The sequence below is a fragment of the Camelus dromedarius genome, chromosome 33 (genome assembly GCF_036321535.1).
Source record: "Camelus dromedarius isolate mCamDro1 chromosome 33, mCamDro1.pat, whole genome shotgun sequence".
NCBI lineage: Eukaryota > Metazoa > Chordata > Mammalia > Artiodactyla > Camelidae > Camelus > Camelus dromedarius.
Genome location: NC_087468.1, coordinates 6488312 through 6512063, shown reverse-complemented (window position 1 = coordinate 6512063; position 23752 = coordinate 6488312). Strand labels below are relative to the sequence as shown.

General features: G+C 45.2%; 1 long non-coding RNA gene across 25 annotated transcripts in view; it reads right to left on the bottom strand.

Annotated features, from left to right (window-relative positions):
* Positions 1 to 23752, bottom strand: part of LOC105099102 (uncharacterized) — a 51541-nt gene that overhangs the window by 5168 nt on the left and 22621 nt on the right. For 6 of the 25 annotated variants that reach the window (XR_010378766.1, XR_010378765.1, XR_010378776.1 and 3 more), the window contains 8 exons: positions 20499 to 20586; positions 17824 to 17884; positions 17281 to 17491; positions 13698 to 16695; positions 11213 to 12087; positions 6441 to 6577; positions 1565 to 5384; positions 233 to 371 (listed from right to left, as the gene is read on the bottom strand). This is a non-coding gene — a long non-coding RNA (uncharacterized LOC105099102). Of the gene's footprint in view, positions 1 to 232; positions 372 to 1564; positions 5385 to 6440; positions 6578 to 11212; positions 12088 to 13036; positions 13107 to 13697; positions 16696 to 17280; positions 17492 to 17823; positions 17885 to 20498; positions 20587 to 22092; positions 22299 to 23752 lie in introns of those variants that run through there. The other 19 variants (XR_010378782.1, XR_010378778.1, XR_010378781.1 and 16 more) reach the window with 19 other exon arrangements.

Genomic DNA, 23752 nt, shown 5'->3' with positions numbered 1-23752 from the left:
GACCCAGAAGGCACTTCACGAATAGTTGTAGGGCCAAAGACACCCCTGTGTTGTGAGCCCTGGAGCCTAAGCCTTGTGTCCTAACATCTGTGACACTAACCAACACTATCTTTAGTACAACTAAAAATGATGTGCTTGTCAAAAAATGAAATAAAATAGAAACCGTCTCTGTCTACCTTCGTGATGTAAGAACCCAGGAGGCAAGACTCTTGTGTGCTTGAGCAGACCATACCTGAAGCTGTGCTGCATCACATAAGCTTCCCAGTGAGGCAGAGGGCGACAACATGTCCAGAGGAAGGACTGGTGGCCACCAGCCACAAAAAGAATACTCTTCCACAGCGTCAGAGTTGAAGAAATGGAGAGTGCTTTGCCTGGTAAGAGAAAAAGAAGAAAAAGTGTCTTCAACCATTTGGAGAGTGCTTTCGGGCATAAGAATGAGCCCTATTTTATGTGCATCAGGAAGAAAAACTAGAGCCAGTCGTGGAGTCTACGTGAAGATGGGTTTGGAGTCAACTGAAAGAAGAGGTTTCAGTTACTGCATTTGAAGGTAAGACGTACAGCCTGGAGCCACAGTGAGCTCCAAACGCTGACGGTGTTCAAGACTAGGGAACAGGCTCCTGACGGGGATGCCCTATCACACCTGCTGACAGGGCTGTGATGAGGACCAGGAGATCGTGGCTTCAGACGCCTGCTATGCATGTCATGGGTGGTGCCTTGGCCACCCTGCTCTGGGCTGCCCCCACCAGATTCAGCTCAACTTCCCAGCAACAGACTCCCGAGGGAGCAACCAACGGAGCCCCTCTGTGTAGCTCATGACTAGGCTCTTCCCTCCCACCCTGTGGCTCCCCTGGGACCCCTGGAGCATGGGACACTCCAGCAAAACTGAGCAACCATGCTCAGCCCGGAAATAAGAGGGGGAAGGGAAGGGGTATTAATGTCCTGGGAGGAAAACCGTCGACCAGTTGGAGCTTGGTGCCTGCAAATAACTGTTTTCTCTTTCTTCCTCTCCCTCCCTCCACCCAGTCAGTCTCTCCCGAGACCTCATAGTTGGCGCTTTGAGAGGATGGTCCCTGCATTATTTCCCTGTGACTGCTATAACAAATTACTGCAAACATGGGGGCTTGAAACAGCAGCCGTGCATTGGCTTATGTTCTGGAGGCCAGCAGTGCGCACTCAGTATCGCTGGCCCACGTGGAGCTGTCAGCGCGGGCTGAGCTCCCCCCCGGGGCTCTAGGGGCGGGTCTCTTCCTGGCCACTGTCAGCTCCCGGGGACTGCCCCCATTCCTCGGCTTGGGACCCCATCACCTCTGCCTCCACAGTCAAACTGCCTTCTCCTCTTCTGTGCGTCAAATCTCCCCCTGCCTCCTTCTTATTATAAAGACAGTTACATAATGGGAAAGAATCTGAAATATATATATATATATATCTGAATATATATATATTCATTTATGTATAACTGAATAGCTTTGCTGTACACCTGAAACTAACATTGTATATCAAGCACACTTCAATAAAAATTAAATCTAAGAAAAAAGGAATAGTTACAGTTGGATTTAGGACCTACCCAGATAATCCAGTGTAATCTCGCCATCTCTAGATCCTTTGTCACATCCTACACTTGGATTGAACTCTCCACCGAGGAGACAGCACGGGAGCCCTTCCTCCAGCTCTCTGTTCTCCCACAAACTCGTAGATGTGACCCATTAAGAACTCTGCACACAGGCTCGGTGGTGGCAGCGGTGGTAACAACACAGTAAGGGTTCCTGCAGTTTTCAGCGAGATTTAACTTTTTTCCCCAGAGCATTGCTTAATCGCTTAAAAACAGGCTTATACGCTGAGGAATTGGAGGTCGTCTGTTTCAGTGGAATTTTACACTGTGTTGAAAGATTTATTTCCCCTCTACAAAACATTTCCAGCGTGGTGACTACTTCTCAGTAGAATACCTGCTCAAGGATTAGAATCAGAAAAAGAAGGGTTTTCCCACAGCAAACGGAAGAAAACTCGCTTCACCACAAGAAAGTTAAATGAATTAGTTAATGCTTACAAATTTCTTCGAGATGAGAAGCGTTGTCTGTATCGGTGTTAAGCCCTGCAATGAACACACCACGTTTTGTGCTGAAACAAGTTACGTTTGTTACAACAGCAGCGTCCTGGGTCCTGGACCTATCGGAGAGGTAGCACGGACCCAAAGCTGACTCGCAGAATCAGATGCCACCACCTCCAGATTCAGTCCACAGGGTCGTGACTGACTGACGCAGGAGAAGGAAGAGAACGAGGCAGAATTTTCTAATGTACCTCCCAGAGGGCTTTGCTGGTGACAGCTGCATGATGGAAGGTTCTGGAAGGTTTTGTTTTGTTTTGTCTTTAGGAGGCCACTTCACTGGTACCTTGTTTCAGAGAATCATATGACTTTCAGGTTCACAGAATTTGAAGAGCTTAAGTAGCCAATGACACTGACTTTGAGTGAGAGGGAAATATTGGCAAACTTCCCCATGAAATGGGCAAGTGTCAAAACACGGAAACTTTCAAGAACTTCCCCTTCCCCTATCACGACACGGCAGGTTCAATATTCTGGTGGAAGCTGCTTCCTCTAGGCACATTTGATAATCATCACTTCCAAAGTTACAAGAGACATCATTGAAAGAATACAATCTGAACGAAGACCGTCTGGAACAGTATAGTAAAGGAAATCCACAGCTGGCAGGTTTAATAGACTCGATTAATTTGACAGTTGATACTTGAAAATGTCTCTGATGTGGATTCCCTTGGACTTTCTGTACGAAAGCCTAACTTTCAAATCTTCCAAACCTAGATTGTCTCCATCCTTTAGCTGCTGGTACAATCTGCTAGTGACATTTCAGTATCTCTCATCCTCTTTCTTGGTACGTACATGCATGCACACACATGCACACACACACGCACACACACGCTACCCAGAACAACATCTCAGGCAACAGTTTGTTGAGTGATAGGATTACTCCCCCCCACACACACCACCAACTCTCTTTCTTCGTGTCACAGATAAGGGCCAACCACTTGGGCAGCATGGGAGAAATCTACGTATTTCTGGAGGACGGCAGCCTTAGGGATCCAAGAACAAAATAATTCTGAGTCTTCCAACTCTTTATACAGTCATCGCTCTCCCTGAAAAATTCAGTCCTTTTTCCAGTTCACAGCAGGCTCTTAGATAGTGTTGACTAGTGAGTGAAGGAAGGAAGGAAGGAACACGTGGACTAAAGAACTGAGCATTCCTGACGCCATGGAAAGAAGCATGACTTACAGAATCACGCGGTGCCCTGGAAAGAGCAGCGACTGAAACCAAGAGACTCAGCTTCCTGTTCTGCCACTGGCTTTGCTCTTTGATATTGGATGGGCTGCATGTCCTCGTGTGCCAACAGAGACAACACTCATCCTAACGTTTTTATAGATAATGTCTAGGCCACAAACACAGCACCTTGTGGCCCAGAAAACACTTGGATTCACATCCTCTTGCTTGACCCACCCTACCACCAACTGGTGGCAGAAGGTACCCATCTTTTGGCCTGGAACCAGAAGTCCACATATTGGCTGTAGGTCTTGAAGTAGTTCATAAAGGTGCGCCCCAAGCCTGAAGTTCCAGCCGCGTCAGCATCTCCTCCTGGTAGCGGACAAAGGAAGAGCCCAGCCGTGATCCGCGACTTGCCACCAAGACAATCATGGCAGAACATTTTCTCAAACCATGACTTCTTCCACCAGATCCTTCTTACTCCCTGATACCTACACACCTGTCCTGGACACCCGTGACACAAGCACGTTACCAAAGGCCATCAGCCTCCCATCCAGTGAGGACCACTCTGAGCATCCCTGCGCACACATGTCTCAGCATGGAGTAGATATTTAGCAGATACTCAGCGCATTCACTGGATGGGTTATATCAAGAGTCAGCAAACTTGTTCTGTAAAGAACCCGAGAGTCAACCTCTTCGGCCTCTTGGACGGTACATTCTGTCACGCTGCTCCACGCTGCAGCGCAAAGGCAGCAGCAGACCACACGTGCACAGGTGGGTGTGGCTGTGGTCCCATAAATCTTAACTTACAAAAAGAGGCAACAGGTCAGATGCCCCCTGTGGGCCTTTGTTTGCCAAACCCTAGGACTGGAGAAAAGCCTTGATGTCAACATGATTTCAGCCCTTCCTCTTAGAGGCCGGGTCCTGACAACTCTGGATTCCAGCTCTATCCAGGCCCTCATGTCCCTCGTCTTCCACTGTCCCCTGAGAAACACCCCCTGGCAGCAGGGACCTGGAGCACTCACCCTTCACATGCAGTTGTTCTGAAAGACAAAGCAGGGGCAGAAATTAAACCCAGACCCCGGTCCTCGTGCCAGTCCCAGCACATCAAGGGCCCCTCTTCAAACGGGACCGAGGTCGCTGCACACCTAATAAAGAAAATAGAACTATTCTGTGGCTTAATCGTCTTTTAGTAAGGGTATGGGGGGCCAGGTTTACTAAAGGCCCTTATAAAACGCCAGCTGAAAGGGAAAAAAATGCTTCTTGGCACCGCAGGACCTTTTTCATGTGAAGCTACATGATCACTTTTCATTCTGTTTCCCAAGCACCCCAGGGCACCCATCCATGTATTAGGCCCCTAATGGCATGAATCTAGTTAAAAGGAACCAAGCAATTATTTTAATTAGAAGAGAACAAAAAAATAACACTCCTGGATTCTGTTTTAAGGGACAAGAAGGAAGTAGTCGGGGTTCAAAAAGATCCCACAAAATATTTTTGTGAAAGGAAAAATAATTAAGGCCAAATTTAGACCGTACTTGTGATAATGGGCCAAATAAAATGAATGGCACCACTGTGCAACTAAAACCCATTCATAGCCAGGAGCCCCAGAAAATCCATTTTTATGTGATACCGTTCGGAGGGCAGAGCCACTCTGACAAAGTGAAGTGAGCGTCGAGGAGAGACTTGAAGATCCCAGTGCATCTCCTACACAAGTCCTTACAGCATTTCTGTGTAAATGCTTTGATTAACCAGAGAAGAGGGGGAAGGATCTTGGTCCATTTGCTTTTTGTGTAGGATTATTCTTTTTCCATTGAAATTCTGAGAGTAAATTGTTCAAATTTGCTACTCTGGAAAAATCTATCTCTATAGAAAACCCTTGTTGCTAATCCGTCTACACAAAGCCGAGGCCCTCGTTAGAGAGTTCTAACCACTGGAACGGAATTCAGTCACAGAGGAGGAGATTGTATCTGTGGATTTGCCAAAACCTTGGCCTTCCTTCTGGTCACGGCATTTTGGCAATTTTATTCCATCCCAGGCTTCCAAAAAGAAATGAAACTCAAGCCAGCCAGCCGGTCAGTGTTGTCCTGTCTGTTCAAGTCCATAGGTGTTTTCTGAGCACCTGTAATGCAGGGAACACAGCAAGCCATGGATATATGCAGATGGCTGAGACCTGGACCCTGCCTGCAAGTCTCATCACAGAGAGATGCACGGGCAGGAAGGAGACCACGCAGCCCCAGCTGGGAGGGGTCAAGGCTGTCTGGGCTGAGCTGACTGTTAAAGGATGGATTCTCCAGGAGAAGGACCAGGACAGTCTATTCCTGGGGGAGAGAGCAGCACACACTCACGCTGGAGCAGAGAGCCCCGTGGTGCCCAGGGGGAGCCATCAACAGCTGAAGGTGATGGAGTTTGATGCCAAAGACCAGACTGGGGAGGAAGAGCCCAGTCACGGGGACTCCGTAGCGTGGTCATGAGCCTGAACTTCACCTTGCACAGCGACGGAGAGCCACCAAGGAGGTTTCAGCAGGGGCTAAGGAGGCCAGCTTTCCACTGTAGAGTGAGCATGTGGACAGCTGAGAAGAGGATGAAATGAAGGCATGTCCCACAAATGCAACAGCCCAGAGGACAAGTGGGAGTGCAGAGACGGGCGAGTCATGAGATGTGCACCATTGAAGGAGACTCTAAAAAGCAACCCTGTGGAACAGTGAGTGACTGAGAGGTCAAAAGGAGGAGATGAACTGGCTTCAAAGAGTCTCACTGGGGTCAGGTGTTTTACCCGAATGCTTGCCATTTGTCCAGAAAGTTCGCATCTTACAGGTTCTCCTTTAAACCCTGGACGGGCCTTGACCATGAGTCCCAGGATTGAGATGCAGCAGCAGATCTCAGCCTTAGGCACATGAGCATATGACTGCTAAGCATCGCACAGAAGTCCTAGAAGAGGGTCTCACTTCCATCTACCTTCCCATGCAAAACTCACACAAAACCAGCTTCCTGCCCTAAGTTTAACGTAAAATCTACAGAAGCCTAGAATGAAAGACGGTTGTGGTGAATTCTTACTGTGATGGTTGAATCTATGTGTCAGCTTGACTGGGCTAAGGGAGTTCTGGGTGTGTCTGTGAGGATGTTTCTGGAAGAGGTGAGAATTTGGACCACTGGGGTGAGAAGAGATCACACTCACCACTGCGGTGGGCACCACCCAATCCACTCAAGGCCTGAATAGAACAGAAAGGCAGAGGAAGGGTGAATGTTCTCCTTCCTTGAGCTGGATGTCCATCTTCTCCTGCCCTTGGACTTTGGAGCTCCCGATTCTCGGGCCTTCAGAATGCAACCAGGTGTATTATATTCTCTTGCGATAACTTTTAAAGGAGTATAATCTGTAAGAACACTGAATCACTATGCTATACACCTGAAATTAATATAATATTGTAAATCAACTCTATTTTTATTTAAAAAAAAGAATACAACCAGACTTACACCACTGCCCCCACCCTCTACCCCCAACCCCGCAACTCTCAGGCCTTCACACTTGGATTGAGTCACAACACCAACTCTCTTGGTTCCTAGTTTGCAGATGGTGGGACTCCTTGGCCTCTAACTGTGCTAGGTGATAGGCTTCCTCTTGTACATCTATGTGTATTCTATTGGTTCCGTTTCTCTAATATATAGAACCCTAATATACGCAGGACAAATGACATATATGTTTAACCACTATATGAGATTAGATTCATTTGTGTTTTAATTTCTTGAAGACTATAAAGAGGACAATTCTCACCTCATTTTATAAGCCAAGTAAACCTCAGTAACACACCTGGCAAGGACATTGCACTGAAGGGAGATTACAGGTAAATTTTATTCACGTGTATTGTTGTAAAAGTTATCACAACATGCAGTAACACATAAAATAGACAACACAGCATAACCAAGTTCAGTCTAGTCCAGAAACGTAAGATTGGCTTGACATTCAAAAACCTAGTGAATAATTCCCCACATTAACAGAACAAAGAGAAACAGTCATGTGATTCTTCTATAAATAAGTGAGTGCTTGATTTATGACAAGTGTGACTCCAGAGCACTGGGGAAAAGAAATCTCTTCTATTAATGGTGTAGAGTCTGTGGTTATGATGGAGAAAAAAAACAAACCTGATCCCAACCTCACACCATATACAAAAGTCAATATCATGTGGGTTGCAGATCTAAATGTAAAAGGTGAGTCGGTAAAGCCTCCAGAAGGCAACATCAAAGACTATTTCGTGGCCTCAGGACAAGCAGAGCTCTCTTAAATAGGACATAGAAAGCACGACTTATAACGGAAAATATTGGTAGATTAGACTACACTAAAATTAAAATCTTCTGTTCAGCCAAAGACAGCATTAAGAGAGTGAAAAGTCAAGCTCAGAGTGGTATATGATGTTTCCAATATATATAACCAAGAAAGAATCATATTTGGAATATATCAGTGTCTCCTACAAGTCAGTAAGAAAAGATGAACATTACAAGAGGAAAATTAGTAGGACCCTTGAGCCCATTCACAAAATACCCAAATGTACATGAAAAGATGCTCAACTTATTAATAATCCAGGAAATCAAATGAAAGCCACAATGAGATTCAACTGCACACCGTGGAATGTCCAAAATCAAAAAGACTAAGAGCAGCCAACTTTAACAAGGACGCAGAGAAACAGAACTCTCACCCACTGCTGGTGGGAATGGAAACAGACACAACCTCTTTGGGAAACCATTCGCCCTTATGAAAGCCAATGACAGCCACGCCCTAGAAAGTAGTTAAGTTCCCCTCTGGTCTACACACCCAGCAGAAGTGCATGCACACGCCCACCAAAGATTTCCACAAGAAAGCTGACAGCAGCCCTCTCTGCAATAGCCTGAAACTGGCACAACCCGAACGTTCATCAAGAATAGAATGGGTGAACTGTGTTATGGAACTGATACAATGGAAGGAAATACAAGGAGGGAGAAATACTGTATTTCCACACAGCAACGTAGGTACAGCTCACAAAAATAACATTGAGAGAATAAAACCAGGCACAAAAGAACAGCTGCCATGTGATTCCATTTATATGATGCCCCCCCATCAAAAGAAAGAAAGGAAGAAAGAAAGGAAGAAAGAAAGAAAGAGAGAGAGAGAAAGGGAGAGAGAGAGAAAGGGAGAGAGAAAGAAAGAAAGAATCTATGGTGTCAGAAATCAGCATGGTGTTATCTTTGCAGAGGAAGGAGGGGACCCATCACAGGGACAGGAGGGGACATGGGCTACGTTCTCTTTCTCCACCCGGGGATGGTTACAGGGAAGTGTTCACCCCAGGATAACACACCGAACCGTATGCTTCTTCGTGGAACTGCAACAAAGCTTCAAAAAAAAGTTTCATAGTTTGATTTCCATTTCTGAGGGGAAGTCAATGGAGGGACTAACAGAAAATAGTACAGAATCTCTTTATTAAAATCAATCAGTGACTTGCTTTACCTGGGTTCAGTTTGCTGTCCTGAGGTCAGAGCAGAAAATGGAAAGAAACCGGGGGTACGATCACAGGTCAGTGGGGCTGGGAAGAAGAGACTGCCAGAGAAATGAATAAAACCGGGACCCTCTGCAGTTTAGCTGAGAGGTGAGGAATGCATGAGTGAAAAAAGAAAGAAATTAAAGGCTCAATGTATAAACTAATGGCATTAATGAAGGACCCCCGGGGAGTCTCATATATTTCTAGCCTTATCATATAAAGCAGAATTAAAAGGTAACAAATTTCGGCCATCTACAAGGAAATGAATACTTTTGCGAAATGTATAATTAACCTCTACCCAATGGTTTAGTCAAATCCCACTCCTCCCTCCAAGAAAAAAAAAAAAAGATTAGCTATTTATAGCAGCCGAACCAGCATCCGCAGTTACACTGACTAATATTGTGTTACAAAGTCGCCCCTGCTTCCAAGCAATAACAGACAGCCAGCTGGGGTCAGGAAGGAAGTTCCCCCTTTGGTGTAGTACCTCACCGCTCTGTCATCTCCGAGTGAACCATCCAGGCGGTGCCTGGCATGTGCACCCCGGTTCCCGGCACCTGGCTCTGGGATCCCGGCGGCTGCACACAAACCGGCTATTGTCTCCCTCCTGGATGACAACACCTGTAGCCCGTATTTAGACAACACCTTGTGTTTCCAAAAGGTAAACACAAGGAATATAATCAAATTGTTCCTAACACTACTGTTTTTATATCAACAGTCTATAAATATATGGAAGAACTCAATATATGTGTGAAATAAACAAGGCAGGGATGCCTCTACGGAGGTAATTCAAAAGACAGCTCAGTAATTTAGCAGCTTGGGTTTTCAATTGTTGTAGTTTTCGGCACAAAACACATAGATATTATTCATCAAAGTGATTGTCCTGCACACTTGTATACCTTCTATAATTTATTTTTTTCAGGGCTTTTTACTTCAAAGAAATCACTAGCTAATGACATTTCAGACTTTAGAAATTTTTCTGATAGCACGCTGGAATTCCCTCAGGGACAGGATTGTGAATAAGTGAATTTTTTTTTTTAAAGATCATTAACAGATATTACAAACCAATTCAAACTGAGCATTTTCTTTGCAAATTACCTTTAACTTTTAAAGCCATTGGAAAAAAAAAAAAAAGGCAGTGAGTGATTTAATTTACTCAACCTGTCTACAAATTGCCGCTTTGCACTTCAGCGGTGATTGCATTTTTCAACCCAAAAACATCTCTAACTGTCTCTAATAGAGATATTTTTCCAAATTATCACACTCAATGAGTGATATTTCAAAAGATGGTAGGGTTTCATTTTTTATCATTTACAAGTTGCCCTGGAATAGAGATCTCTCTTTTTTTTTTTTTTTTTTTTTTTGATTAATATGGTTAAAGTCAAAAGAGCCCTGCACTGTCTATATCTGTTGCTTAATTAAAACTCTCAGGTAATTAGCAGGTTTATCATTTTCTGGGCAAATGGACAGTGGGCTTTGGTGGTAGGCTGTAGGGGTTTTGAGGTGAGGAGGGGCTCTTTTATTTAATGATCAAACCGTAGTTGCTGAGCTAAAGAGCTAATACTTGGGGTGGGAAGCACCCTTACTCTCCCGCGTACGTCAGGCCTGATTCCTACTTCCATCACACCCCCCGTTGTGTGTGTTTTCCATTCAAAGAGCTCCCGGGGACTTCAAAGAGGGTTGACTGCAAGCACAGGCTACGTGGGAGTCCTGAGCATCTCCAGAGCAGGCCCAGAGCAGGGAGAAACCATGCCAAGACTAGCTCGCACTCGAGCCCCCGAACCATGCCACAAAATTAGAGGGTGTCCCCTGCCTACACCACCCCACAGTGCATGGGGGACTGTCCCCAGGCTTGCCAAGCGCTGTGCTGGCTTCTCAGGCTACTCCTTATAAATATTTGATGAGCAGTGCACTATTTATGACAGAATGTTAATAAGAATATTCTTTGAAATTGGAGTCCAAGGTAGGTTTAAAAGGGGTCATTGTTTGAGGGACCGCAGGGTTGTTTTTTTTTTTTTCCCCATTTAAAGTGCAAAATCCATTTACCACAAACCAAAGGACTCCTGCACCTTTTTGGGTGTCCCATCAACATAAAATGGGTAGGGGTCTACTATGAAGGATTCTATTTTGGGAAGGGTTCATTACATTATTGAGGATAAAGAAACATAAAAACTAATATTTTGCGTGTCCCGTGTGCCACATATTTTAATTCTCCTCTTTGCGTCCTCACCAAAATATTATGCTTGTGTTAGATTGCATGACCCCCCTTCTAAAGATGGAAAAACTGGGCCTCACGGATATCCTACAAGTCGTCCACTCCAGAGTCTCACAATGGTCAGTGCAGAGCTGGTCTGGAACCCAGATCTTCCCAACCCCACAGCCCTTGTCTGTTTCTCCACCTGACACCAACTCCCAGGTGTCAGCCAGTTTCAAATGTCATGCTCACCTCTTCCAGCAGCTGCCATTCTCCAGAGCTGGAACTCAGAGCTGATGAGTTCCATCCAGTCAGTCTCAGGCAGGGAGCACAGTAGCCCACATGCCGATGATTAAGTTGCAAAAGAAACGTTTGGCCCCAAAGAGTTCCCAGTGGGATCCTGCCAGGAAGTGTGGAACCCAAGGTGGCCAGAGAGCTACACGAGCCTGTTTGAGTGCCATGTGTGTGTCCCCCCAAAAGCAGGTGCACCCAGATGGACCTCAGACAACGGGTGGTCCTAGCCATCATTGCCAACTCCCTGGGAGACAAGTTTGAGAAGAAGGACGGGAACAGGCAAGAACTCCAGGAGGACAGAGGACCCAGATGCTAATCTGTAGAGGCAGCATGTCCACAGTCATCACAGCCCACATTGTTAAGTGTTGGGACGGGAGGAGGAAGCTGGACCTTCCACTGATCTCCCTGGATGCTCCCCAATCTCAAGATGTGGGAGCCCCGGTGAGGTCCGAGATGTGGACACTAGGTGGTCAGAGAGTGAGATCGGGGGCTGAGCCTGTCTACCTGTGGGCAGACATGGAACAGGGGCCTGGCTGCCCCACAGAGTAATAGGAACCCCCTGACCACCCACAGGGTCCTTCCTGTTCCCTGCAGCAGGAGTCCCCAGGAGCCATGGAAAAGAGCCCAAGCAACTCCCTGAGGTCACTGTATCCATCACTGTCCCTGGGCTCACGGAAAGGTCACCAGAACAGAGACAAAGGTTCCAGGAACTGCGCACAGGGAGGTGGCTTTGCCAAGCCTCTTCCACTTCTCCGAGGCTGTCTCCTCATCTGGGCGATGGGCGATGGTGAAGACTGGGACCCCACTTCTGAAAGTTCTTCATACAGTCCCTGCTGTGGAGACAGAGTCTCGTTAACCTTTTCTTTAATTTCAGGCATGTTTCTTAACCTCAGACTTTTTATTCTCATCACTGTAGGTTGGTCTTCTTGTGAAAAGAAATCTAAATGGGAGTGATTGTTCATGTAATAGAAACTACTGCATATAAAACAGATAAACAGCAAGGTCCTGGTGCACAGCACAGGGAACTATCTATATTCAATATCTTGTAATAACCTATGATGAAAAAGAATATGAAAAGGAATATACATGTATGTGCATAACTGAATCACTATGCTGTACACCAGAAACTAACACAACATTGTAAAGCAACTATGCTTCAATAAAAAAAAAAATAGAATGAAATGAAACAGGATGTTTTCCAAGCACGAAACATCAATTTGTTTATTTGCATTCACTCAAGAAATCTTTACACACGCCAAGCTGAGGTTTCAGTCAGGCGTTGTGATTTTGGATTTCTAAGAACACTTTACCTTGCCTTTGCATTTAGGATAAAAATCAAACTTCAAAACATGAACCATGTTTGAGCCCAGGCATGACCTGCCGGCCTCCCAGACCTCAGCTCAACCAGCTCACGGCTCTCCCGTCACTCTGGGGAGAGGCTGAGCTGAGTCCCACCACCTCTGGGACCTGCTGTCCCTCCTCTGCTGGCCTGTCTCCTCATTCTTAAATGTGCTCTCCTCAGAAAGACCTTGTGTTGCCTTGGGATCCAAAATCCCCAGCCTTGATCGGCACCCCTGTTTCGACTTCCCTCAGAGCATCGTTTCCATGTGTGATGCACTCTGTTTGCTTGGTCCCTTGTGTGCCGTCCATCTCCTGAACTCAGCTGAGCCTCTAGAGAGTCAGAGATCATCTCAGTCTACCCCCCACTTTGTCCCCAGGCCCCAGCAAAGTGCCTGGCACACCAGGGACACAGGAAATGGTGTTGCCTTAAAGCAGGTCTACCTGGTGCGAAACAACGTAACACCCCAGGCAGACATTTGCAGCCACATGGATGGACCTGGAGATCGTCATTCTAAGTAAAATAAGCCAGAAAGAAAAAGAAATATACCATATGATATCACTTATATGTGGAATCTAAAAAAAAAAAAGAAAAAAGATGACACTAAAGAACTCATCTACAAAACAGAAACAGACTCACAGACATAGTAAACAAACTTATGGTTACCAGGGGAAAAGAGGTAGGAAGGGATAAATTGGAAGTTCGAGATTTGCAGAAACTAACTGTATATCAAATAGATGAACAACGAGTTTCTTCTGTCTAGCGCAGGGAACTGTATTCAATACCTTGTAGTAACTTATAATGAAAAAGAATATGAAAAGGAACATATGTATGACTGAATCACTATGCTGTACACTAGAAATTGACACAACATTGTAAACTAACTAGGCTTCAATTAAAAAAAAAAAAAAAAAGGTCTCTACCTTGTGTCATCAGCTGCAGGGGCTGCCCTTGAACTGAAGGAGGGAGGATCTCATGTTTCCTCCTGCACACACTCAAGTTCTTTCCCCTGCAATTAATCCCTGCCTCCTCCCTGCCAGGTGGCAGCGTCCATCTGATCTGGAAGGAAGGCCAGCGTTTACTCCCAGCCTGGGAACGTCTTACCTATTCTCAGGGTCCTGTCCGCCAAGAAGGCAAGGCTTCCCCGTCATCTAAGTGTGAGGTGGCGATGAGCTCAGTGTCCTGCGGGGCCCAGGTGTGACTCTCAGGGGCTCCCTGGGGCTCCTCTGTCCGAGTCAGCACTGGGGCCAGTGACAGCCCAGAACTCAGCTCCGGTCACCTGGTGAGTTGTGGACTCCTGCTGCAGGGTGGAGTGTTGCAATTTTGTTTCCTTATTAGATCATTTTCAAAGTACAGAAAGTATATAGTTGTAACAAGTGAATATACAGGGTAACAAGTGAAACAACACTTAGAAATGTGAATAAAAGCAAAGATAATTATTTCTCCTCATCCCAACTCAGTACCACTCTCCGGAGACGACCACGGGCAGGCTTATGCCTACATTCATGTGTTGTATGTGTACCTGTACAATGTGTATAATATAGTTATATTAACACATAGCTATATTATATATAATTTTACAGAAGTGGGGTCTACACACTGGTGGAATTTTAGTGCAGAATCCTGTCTTCACTGGATTACTTCTTATCTACGTATATGGTTTGCCTGTCTTAAGCGTGGCAACTCCAAGTACTTCCCGGAAAGCACAGGTGTGTTCTGGCCAGAGGACCACACCTGTGTGCGGCGGATTCCATCTCATTTTTGTTCTCAAACACACCTGCCTTGGTCGCACTGGAACGCAGGGGAGTCCCCAGAGGGGCGGCCCTGCTGGTGTTTTGTCAGTTGCTGGTTTGAGGACATTTGGGAAGATGCCTGCCCCAACACCCCCCGCCCTGGGGGGGGACTCAGACCAGCCCAGAGCAGGGTCTCGGTTTCCTGTTGCTCCCTGGTCCCTTCTGCTCCCGTTTCGAGCTGCCAGGCCCTGGATCGCCTCCAACCTTGTCTACTTTCGGTGGCCTTCTCTCAGTAACAAACCTTTATACCAACGTCTCTTTCCCTTTCTCGCAGGCACCTCTCCCCATCCGTCCATGGGCAGAGCTGTGCAAGTCTTCACTGGGCACCCACTGACTCCAGGTAACCATTCCTTCTGACCCTCCTGGGACAGGTCTGGTCAGGTCACAAATTTGGTTAACATATTTGTTTCTTGCTGTGTAGGCTTCAAATGTATTCAGATAGGTTATTTCAACTAATTCTTACAATAGCCCATGAAACAGACATGGGTCTTCAAAAACATTAACAAGCAATTTGCAAAGAAGACATTAAAATGATCACATGAAAAAATATTCAGTCTTGCTATTAATAAAAGAAATGCAAAGTATAAGGACACTGACATACTTTTTGCCTATGAATTAGCAAATATCTATAAGAATGCCAATTCTCAGTGTTTACCAAGGGAGGACAGTGGACAGACACTAACCTGCTGCTGGTAGGACTATGTATCGGTGGCACTTCTCTGACCAATAACTTGCCAAGAACATACAATGAATTAGAAAAACATGGAATTATGCGATTCCTCTTGTAGGAACTTATCCCCAGGAAATAAATGAAATGATGTGGAAAGTTTAAGCTACAAGGATGTTTAAATATGTGACAGATTAAGTCAAAATCAAGTCATACAATAAGATACTCTGAAAAAATAAAAATAATCACGTGTAAAAAGATACAATATTGCACAAAGCTTTCTGATATAACTCTAAAAAGTTACACAAGAATATGTATTGTCTGAGTCCCACATATATGATAGATCTGCATGTGGATATAAATGTCATGTACCCCAAAGTGTTAAGAAAGGCTATCTCCAAGTAATGCCATTATTGGGGGGGGCGGTATTTTCTTCTGTTCCACACATCTCAATTTTCCAAAATATTTTTAATAACCACATATAATTTTCTAAAGAGAAAAGCAATAAAATGGTAACATTAAAAAGTTGCCTTTGTCTAAATGGAACCAGATTCCATTCTGGCGGAATTCTTTCATCTACTCACTCATTCAGTGAACATTTACTGGACTCCTACTGTATACAAAGCATTCTGCTAGGGGATAAGGGTACAGAGATTTTTTAATTTTTCAACTAAAAAAAAAAAGAGAGAGAGGTGGCCTCTGCCCAGGAGAAGGCACTCTTGGTAAGTAGGAGGAAGCCAGTGAGGGTGCTGGTTTAGACTGGGAATGCCAAAGGCACAGCTGAGGCCATTAGGCATTATTCCTTCCTAAACCCAAGAAACAGCCTCAGAGGTTGTTGATGCATCTGGCCCTGCTTGGGTGAGATTTAGCCTCAGAATGGACCTGGACCTGAAAAAAGTGGTTTCGGAGAGTGAAAAATGGAGAGAATGCTTGAGTGTGAGAACCCCCCGTGCTCTGAAAGCTCTCAGTGCGTGGGTCTCCTGCCAGCTTGAGGCAAGTTGGTGGAGTGGCGTGGCTGCCAGAGAAATGGTCCCGGGGGGTGTCTGACAACAGACAGTAATTGGCAGGCCCAAAATGATCATCTTTTGAATAAGTGATAAGTGAAAAATTCAACAAAATTCCCTCTAAAGCATCCCCCCCTCCCCGAGTCTCCCTCTTGAACAAGCATCCTGCCTCCCACTGTTCCCAGATGACCCTCCCCTTTCCTTGCAGGATGGAAGCTCCCACACACACCAAAGCCAGCTTTCCCAGCATGGAAGCCACCCCGGGAAGCGTGGCACTTGCCGTCTGCAAGAAGTCTTTGCAGCCTCTAGGGTACCATTTTGTCACCCCATGGGATCATTGCCATACTCCAAGTCAACTCAAGGCATCTGCTTTGAGCTGTTTTTTTCCCACGAATAGTGAAGAATTTGTTGATTCTTCCCCAGAAGGCCACTTGTGACCAGTGTTCATTTGGGGGCCTGGCTGGGGTTCCGAGGGGGACCACAGAGAAGTGAGCCAGCCCTCCTGGGGACTTACCTGGTGACCTCATTAGCACAGGGTTCTAATCAACGGAGCCACCAGACACATACCTCATTTCAGGCACTGAGGCAGTAATTTGCTAAATGTTAATTCTTAGATTAACTACAGATGAGTAGAGTTCCTGGGGGAAAAGAATGAGAGATTTGTTAATTCTTGAAAGGAAATTTGGGTCATCATCCTTTTGGTGAGTTTTAAGATACGATTCCAACATCTGAAGATGACACTCATCAGGAACCATGCTGCCATGACTTTGCAGGGGACAGGCAGTAGTTACGTTGATTGATTGACTGATTGATTGATGGAGGTGCCGCGGATGGAACCCAGGACCTCGGCATGCCAAACACTCTACCACTGAGCCATACCCTCCCCCTGCCCCACCATGATTTTTTTCAGTCAATATCCGATCAGGAGACTTTCAAGGAAAAACCAAAAGATGTCACTTCCACACTTGCAAAAACACTGCACTGTGAATCTGTACTGACTCCTTCAAAGTTCCTATTTCAAACTCAGGCACAAAACTCAGGTGGCAACGTGAAGGAAAGGTACCCATATCCAAGGCAGAGATGGTCCTTCCACAGTGGGAGTGGCTGGACCCCATTATCTCTCCCCCCAACCTGAGAACCCTAATTCCTATGGAGAGAAGTCCCTCCCTCCAGGGGTTGGGATCCCAGACCCACAGCCCTGTCTCAGCCCACTCCCCGCTTACCTTAACCCCATCTAGTCCCTGAGGGGCCAGTTTTACAAATAGCAAATATGGTTTGGAACAAAGTTTAGACACCAGCTCAGCATCCTGTGTCGTGTTACATTTCTATGAATATTTCACTGACTAGTCAACTCCCAAGAAAAGTTTCCACTTTCAGGCCATTTCAGCTTCGGGGGCTCCCACCCCAACAGCGAGCTTTGAAAATGATATGGCCCTGAAAGAAGCCAGAATAACTTTTTTAAAAGATTAATAATGAAGGGTGAAGTTCCCAGCCTTTGTCATCTTGTGGAAGAGCCCCTGGGAGAATTGAACGTGGGCCCCTGCGAGCTCTTCCATAGAAAAGCCTGCTTGAAAATGCACACATGTCTTGCGGGAGAATTTCTATGAACGGAGAAAGGACAGGAAGCCAGCCTTGCATTTTGCACGAAAGGAGCTTGAAGATCACCTTTATATCCAGGCGTCTGCCCGCTGTAAGTGAGGAAGCCCCACAGCATCCCCGGGGAGACCAGCCTGACCTCTGGGGAGCAGCCCCGCCCTGCCACTTACCAGCTCGGTGGGAGGGGCCGTGGGACAGTCAGTATCTTCTCTGAGTTGTCAGTTTCCTCACCTGTGAAATGATGAGAATTACAGTTACTGCAAATAGCAACTGTCTCCACATGATATAATGGACATGAAATTCTTTAGTTGGCTGCCTGGAACCTAGCAACTAGTCACTGAAAGTTAACTGTTGCAGTTACAACCTGTCTCCTACACATGGCGCCCTCCGTGCCCGGGCCTGCATTCCAGATGGCCTTTCCATTATAAACCCGAAATAAAAATTAAGTTGTCCTACAGCTGTAGCTGTCCACCCATGAAGAAGATACTGACGCTCAAGCTGACCACAGGCAAGCTGAAATAGCGCACTCTGATTCAAGCAGCTGAGAGGTGGCGGCCTGCAATGAAAAGAGCTACCCCCGGTTTCTACATGATGCCTTCAAAAATGTTTCCTCGTGGAATACATTATAAGACGGCAGAAGGAACTTTCCAAACTGGCATGATCAAAATACACAATCTTACATGTATTTCTACAGCTCTCCAGCACACCAGAATTTTAGTCAACCCAGAGATTCTCAAGAATTTCAAAGCTTGAATGTATTATTAAAAATCCACCCATTCAAATCGAATTAGGCTAAGTATATTTTTATGAAAACACAATCTGAGACAACCCCATTTTCTATTCAAGGAGCACTCGTACAAACACTTAGTAGGTTACAGTTTAAAACTTCTCCCCAAGTTCCAGTTGACCATTAGGAACTAAATAAATGGAAACAAAACTGCTGAATAGTATCTGTCTGACAGTCCTGGGCTCCATTTGCTACTTTAATCTCCAGCGGGGATAGTTCAATAAAATAAATATTTTTAATTTCCTCTATGCATTTCCTCAAACCATGCCAATGCACTTATCTATGGCTCACTTAGAAGACTTGTTAAGCAGAAACCCCCCACACTTACTTAAAAGAGGATGTTTGATTTTCTTATAAAAATGGAGCAATGGACGTGAGTGCTCATTGTTTTAATGCACCGAGCCCTTAATCATTTCCAGCTCTGATTCATCAGAAAAATAGTACTCTTGAGGGATTTTTTTTTTTTTGGTCACTAAATATTGTCTTTCATTTTGAGGTATTTATTTCTTGCCAGAAAATGATACTGTATTTTTTTTCCTAATGAGGAAGGATGAAAGATGGAGAGAATTCCATTTGGTGATTATTGGACCACAAAGAAGTAAACCGATTCAGAAAACAAATCCCCAAAAGAAAAATAAAACACAGTATGTGAGGTGGAAGCATGGAATTCTTGGCGTATATTCAATTGGAGCAAGGATTGGTAATTTAATAACATCCTTGTTTTGTTAATATTTGGATGGGGGTGGGGGCAGGGCGGGTAAAGCTCCAGGGCTTTAGCTCTGGGCCACATTCCCTGTACTCTCTCCACCATTACTTCAGCCAGCAATGGTGTTTAAAGGCACAAATCCTGGAGGCTTTGCAAGGGATTGTTAAGACATAGGCCATGGGCAAGTATCCAAGATGCCATCTTTGCAACATAAGCCAGAGACTACAACAGAGCCTTGATCTCCTCAGGGCAGTGGGCAATGGAATCACCTCCAAAGAAAGCCCACTCTGAACACTATTCCCAGAGGCCCAGAGCATCACACCCAAATCAGAGCAGACAGGTGAACTCATGAAGTGAAACCTGCCAATTGCAATGATTCTGCCAAATCATTCTGGGTAATGGTGCCACTTTCCTTTGAACTGGTCCTTCTAGCATCCCCCTGCTGGTTGCTGAGCAAAGTTTGGCAGGAAAAATCACCCCAACTTTGGAAATTCTGGCCACACCTGTGCACTTCAAAAGGACATATCTGAGTGGCCTATGCGGTAAAGGAGTTAAAGGTGTGTAGTGATACCGCCCTCCCTGGGACCTGAAGGTCATGGATCATGTCATTTTTAGCTCTGGTTCTCTTTCAAGTTTAAAGGAGGAGAGAAAGTACAACTGGAAGAAAATGGAAGGGAAAAACAAGTCAAATTGAAGAGTGTGATAAGTTTAATCCAAACTCAATCCCAAAGACGGTTCCTTTCTTCCATGATTTTTTAATTCCTAGATTATGCAATGTGTAGAAAAGAAAGCAAACTTAATTACTAAAAAGCTTACCAATGCCATTGTCCCCATGATGGCTTGAAGAGAAACATGATATGCGTCACACAAGTGTGTGTTTATGATAGGTAGTGGTGGTGATGGTGATGATGGTGGTGATGATGGTGATGGTGGTGGTAGTGATGGAGATGGTGATGGTGGTGGTAGTGAAGGTGGAGATGGTGGTGGTGATGATGATGATGATGGGGATGATGGTGGTGGTGATAATGGAGGTGATAGTGGCAATGGTGATGGTGGTGGTAGTGATGATGGTGATGGTGGTGGTGGTAGTGATGGTGGAGATGGTGGTGGTGGTGGTGATGGTGGTGGTATTGATAGTGGCAATGGTGATGGTGGTGGTAGTGATGATGGTGATGGTGGTGTTGGTGGTAGTGATGGTGGAGATGGTGGTGATGATGATGGGGATGGGGATGATGGTGGTGGTGAGGGTGGTGATGGAGGTGGTGGATGTGGTTTTGATGATCTGTCAAATCCCCCCAAAATTAATTAAACACTTGAACTCATATATTAGAGACTTGAAAGTTGAACTCTACCTGTCTTGTCTGAGTTGTAGCTTTTTTATCCATCAATTGCTGATTAGTCTGATCACAAAGATGTTCTTTGATTAAGACCTGAAAAGCACTTTCAAAAGAAAGGGAAAAAAAGTGGAGTTAAAGCATCTTAGTGAGAGATGTGTTTCTCTCTGCAGTGAGTTTTTATTCTTCACTATTATTTTCATTATAATCATTGTCACTGAAAGCATTTCAAAGTATCATAAGATTCCAAGGACACAGAACATTCAATGCATGGAGACGGTTGTGGAGATACGGGATACTTTAATCAAGGGTTTAATCAAGGGTGAGGTCGTCATAGGCAGGTTATTTCTATTTTTCTCCTTCTCCTTTTAGGCTCAGAATAGGATTGAAAGTCCCTGACACAAACTCACAGGCATGGTCATGTGACTTTTTGACCAAGGAACTGTGAGAAGTGACAGGTGTCACTTCTGGACAGGAGCTGTAGAAGCCTGGACAAGCTTTACCAGGTTCCCTTCCCCCAGGTACAAAGAACAGTCTCCCTCGTTCTGAGTCCCTAAATGTCTACAACTGGCAGACACCTATTGCAACCCAGGATGGACACAAAATGGGATCAAAAAACAAACTCTTCTTGTTTTAAGCCACTGAGAGTTTTCCCCCTTTATATATATATATATATATATATATATTTTTTTTTTTTAATGAGAAGAAACTTACGGTTACTGGTGGGGAGGGGATGGTGGGAAGGGATAAATTGGGAGTTCGAGATTTGCAGATACTAACTACTGTATTTGAAATAGATCAGCCACTGAGGTTTGGATAGTTAATTTTCTATCCCAGCCTCACCTTCTCTATCCGAACAGACATAGCCAGCAAGGAGCCAAAACAAGAGCATTTACAGCCACTGCTGGTCACATGGGAAAGGACTCTGCATCTTTCTGAGAATAAACCAAATCCTCAAGGCTTTCTGTTATCCAATCACCAACTCTGAGACATATCATCTTTCCCTGGCAAAGGTCTATTTTAGCAAAAAGTGCCAAGGATAAAGGTCTGATATGATCCATAAGCAACTGGAAGTCGCTGTGACCCACACACACTGCAAGGTACTTTAGGGTCACTTTTGCCTGAGGTTTACTTCAAACAAACCACCTTCTCACCAGGATCCAGCAGACACCAACTCCTTCTCATTTTCAGAACTGTTCATTTAAAGACTGCACCGCTCAGCGGTCTAAGCCTCCTTAAGGAACTCTACTTTTAAGAAAACCAAGTCTCACAAAATTAGTACATTTCCACATTCAAAGTGAGGTGGCAAATGTGAAAAGCCATCTGTGCCCACCCTCCCCTCCATCCCACAAACTTCCCCACCACCCAGAGCTGTAGCTTTGCACGAAAAATCTAACACATGCAAAGCATAGAGGCTCTTTGAAAATTTGGCCCAGGGTGCCTTATATGTGAGTTGCAGTCTTACAGAGGCTTGCCAACAACAGCAAAGAGGAAAGAAAAGGAAAGGTTTTCTTTTCTCTGAACTTGGGAGTGAAACATAAAACTCCTCTTTTCCACGAGGCTGAATGGCTCCAATTTTCTACACGCAAGACCATCTCTTTGTCACTATTACCTTCATCATATCCACGTGTCTTTTTAGTGGGCATTTCTTTCCTCTGAAATGAGTCACGTGGCCGCAGTAGCCCAAAGAGGGCCCCTGTTGAGGGGCCTGGAGTCCTCACCAGCCCTCAGGGTCTTTGTAAAGATGAAACGAAATGGATGATATGAACACGCTTTGTAACCCAAGAAGTGCTACATTCAGGGCATTATTTCTCCCACCACATCCACGGTGTTTGCTGCGTCTAACCGACATGCTTTAAGTTCTCTGCAGCCTCTGAGTACAGAGGAAATTAGCATCCACTGGAAATGCTCCAAGTACACAAGTCACACAAAAACCCTATGAGCTGGGTGTTATTATCTCCAAGAATGCAAAGAGATGAAGAGAATTCAGCCTTGACCCAGGACGGGGCCAGCCAGGGCGTAGGGAGGGCCTGTCCAATCCCTCCTGTGTGTCCGTTGACTCAACGCACACACACAGCGCCACCTCCCATCTGGGTGGGTGGGGGCAGTTTTCCTGCGACCAGCCAAGTCTGTTCCGAAAGGACGGGTCTGTTCGCACCATCTACTTAGTGGATGAGAGGACTGCCCTAAACTGCCCGCGTGAAGTCGGCTCCACAGAACTCTCCACCTGGAGTCTCCTACATGTCACCAAAGCCCGCTGGACAAGGAAGGACCCAGGAAGGTAAGGGATGAAGCAAAGGCAGGGTCTGTGCCCACGAGGAGGAAGGGACAAGACTGAGCAACCGTGGAAAAGAAATTAGGGAGCAAGGCCAACTACAAAGTCAGTAAAAACTGGATGAAAATTAGTTGTCCATCAACATAGACTGGTTTACAATCCCAATAGCTGGGGAGATCTCTGTAGGAAGGAGACAACGTACCTTATCTATGGAAGCAACGAGAACTGGAGGTGACAGGACACTGGGGATAAAGGACAGTCAACAACGCACGAGGGACACTGAGCAGAAACCTGAGAGTGGGGCAGGGAAGAGATCCAGCAATATCACTGAGAAGAAGAGACCCACGGAGGAGAGCAAAGAAAAACAAACGTGGGGATGGGAGATCCACTGCGAATAGTAAAAGGGGGGCCAGGGCCAAGGGGAAGAAAAGCCAAGGAGCCAAGTGAAAAAAACTAGAACTAAAACTAAAACCAACAGGGTTGAAATGACCAAGATTACATCTGCCAAAAAGTATATACACACCGTCTTCTTAGAAAACAAGTTGAAACAGGCACCAGAGGCACTAGAAAAATCACCAAGGGCCAGATCATCTGACTCAGGTTAAGAATGCTGATAAAACCATCAGCTACTTAAAAGGGCATAATAGGGGAGGGTATAGCTGAGTGGTAGAGAGCCTGCTTAGCAAGCATGAGGTCCTGGGTTCAATCCCCAGGACCTCCATTTAAAAAATAAAAACAAAAAACCTAATTACTTCCCCCACTGAAATAAAAAAAGGCATAATCAGAAGAAGAGAAAGGAAAGCGCTCTAATATTCAAAACACATGCAGGTTTCTTTAAAATATATATACACACACACATATATATATGAAATATATATATATATATATATTTGTTGTGAACCTCCAGATTTTTAGCTGTCTTTTTCTCCACTTACTTTCCTACTTTACAGATCCCAAAAGTTATGCATTCATCTCAAATGATTACCAAAAAAAAGTT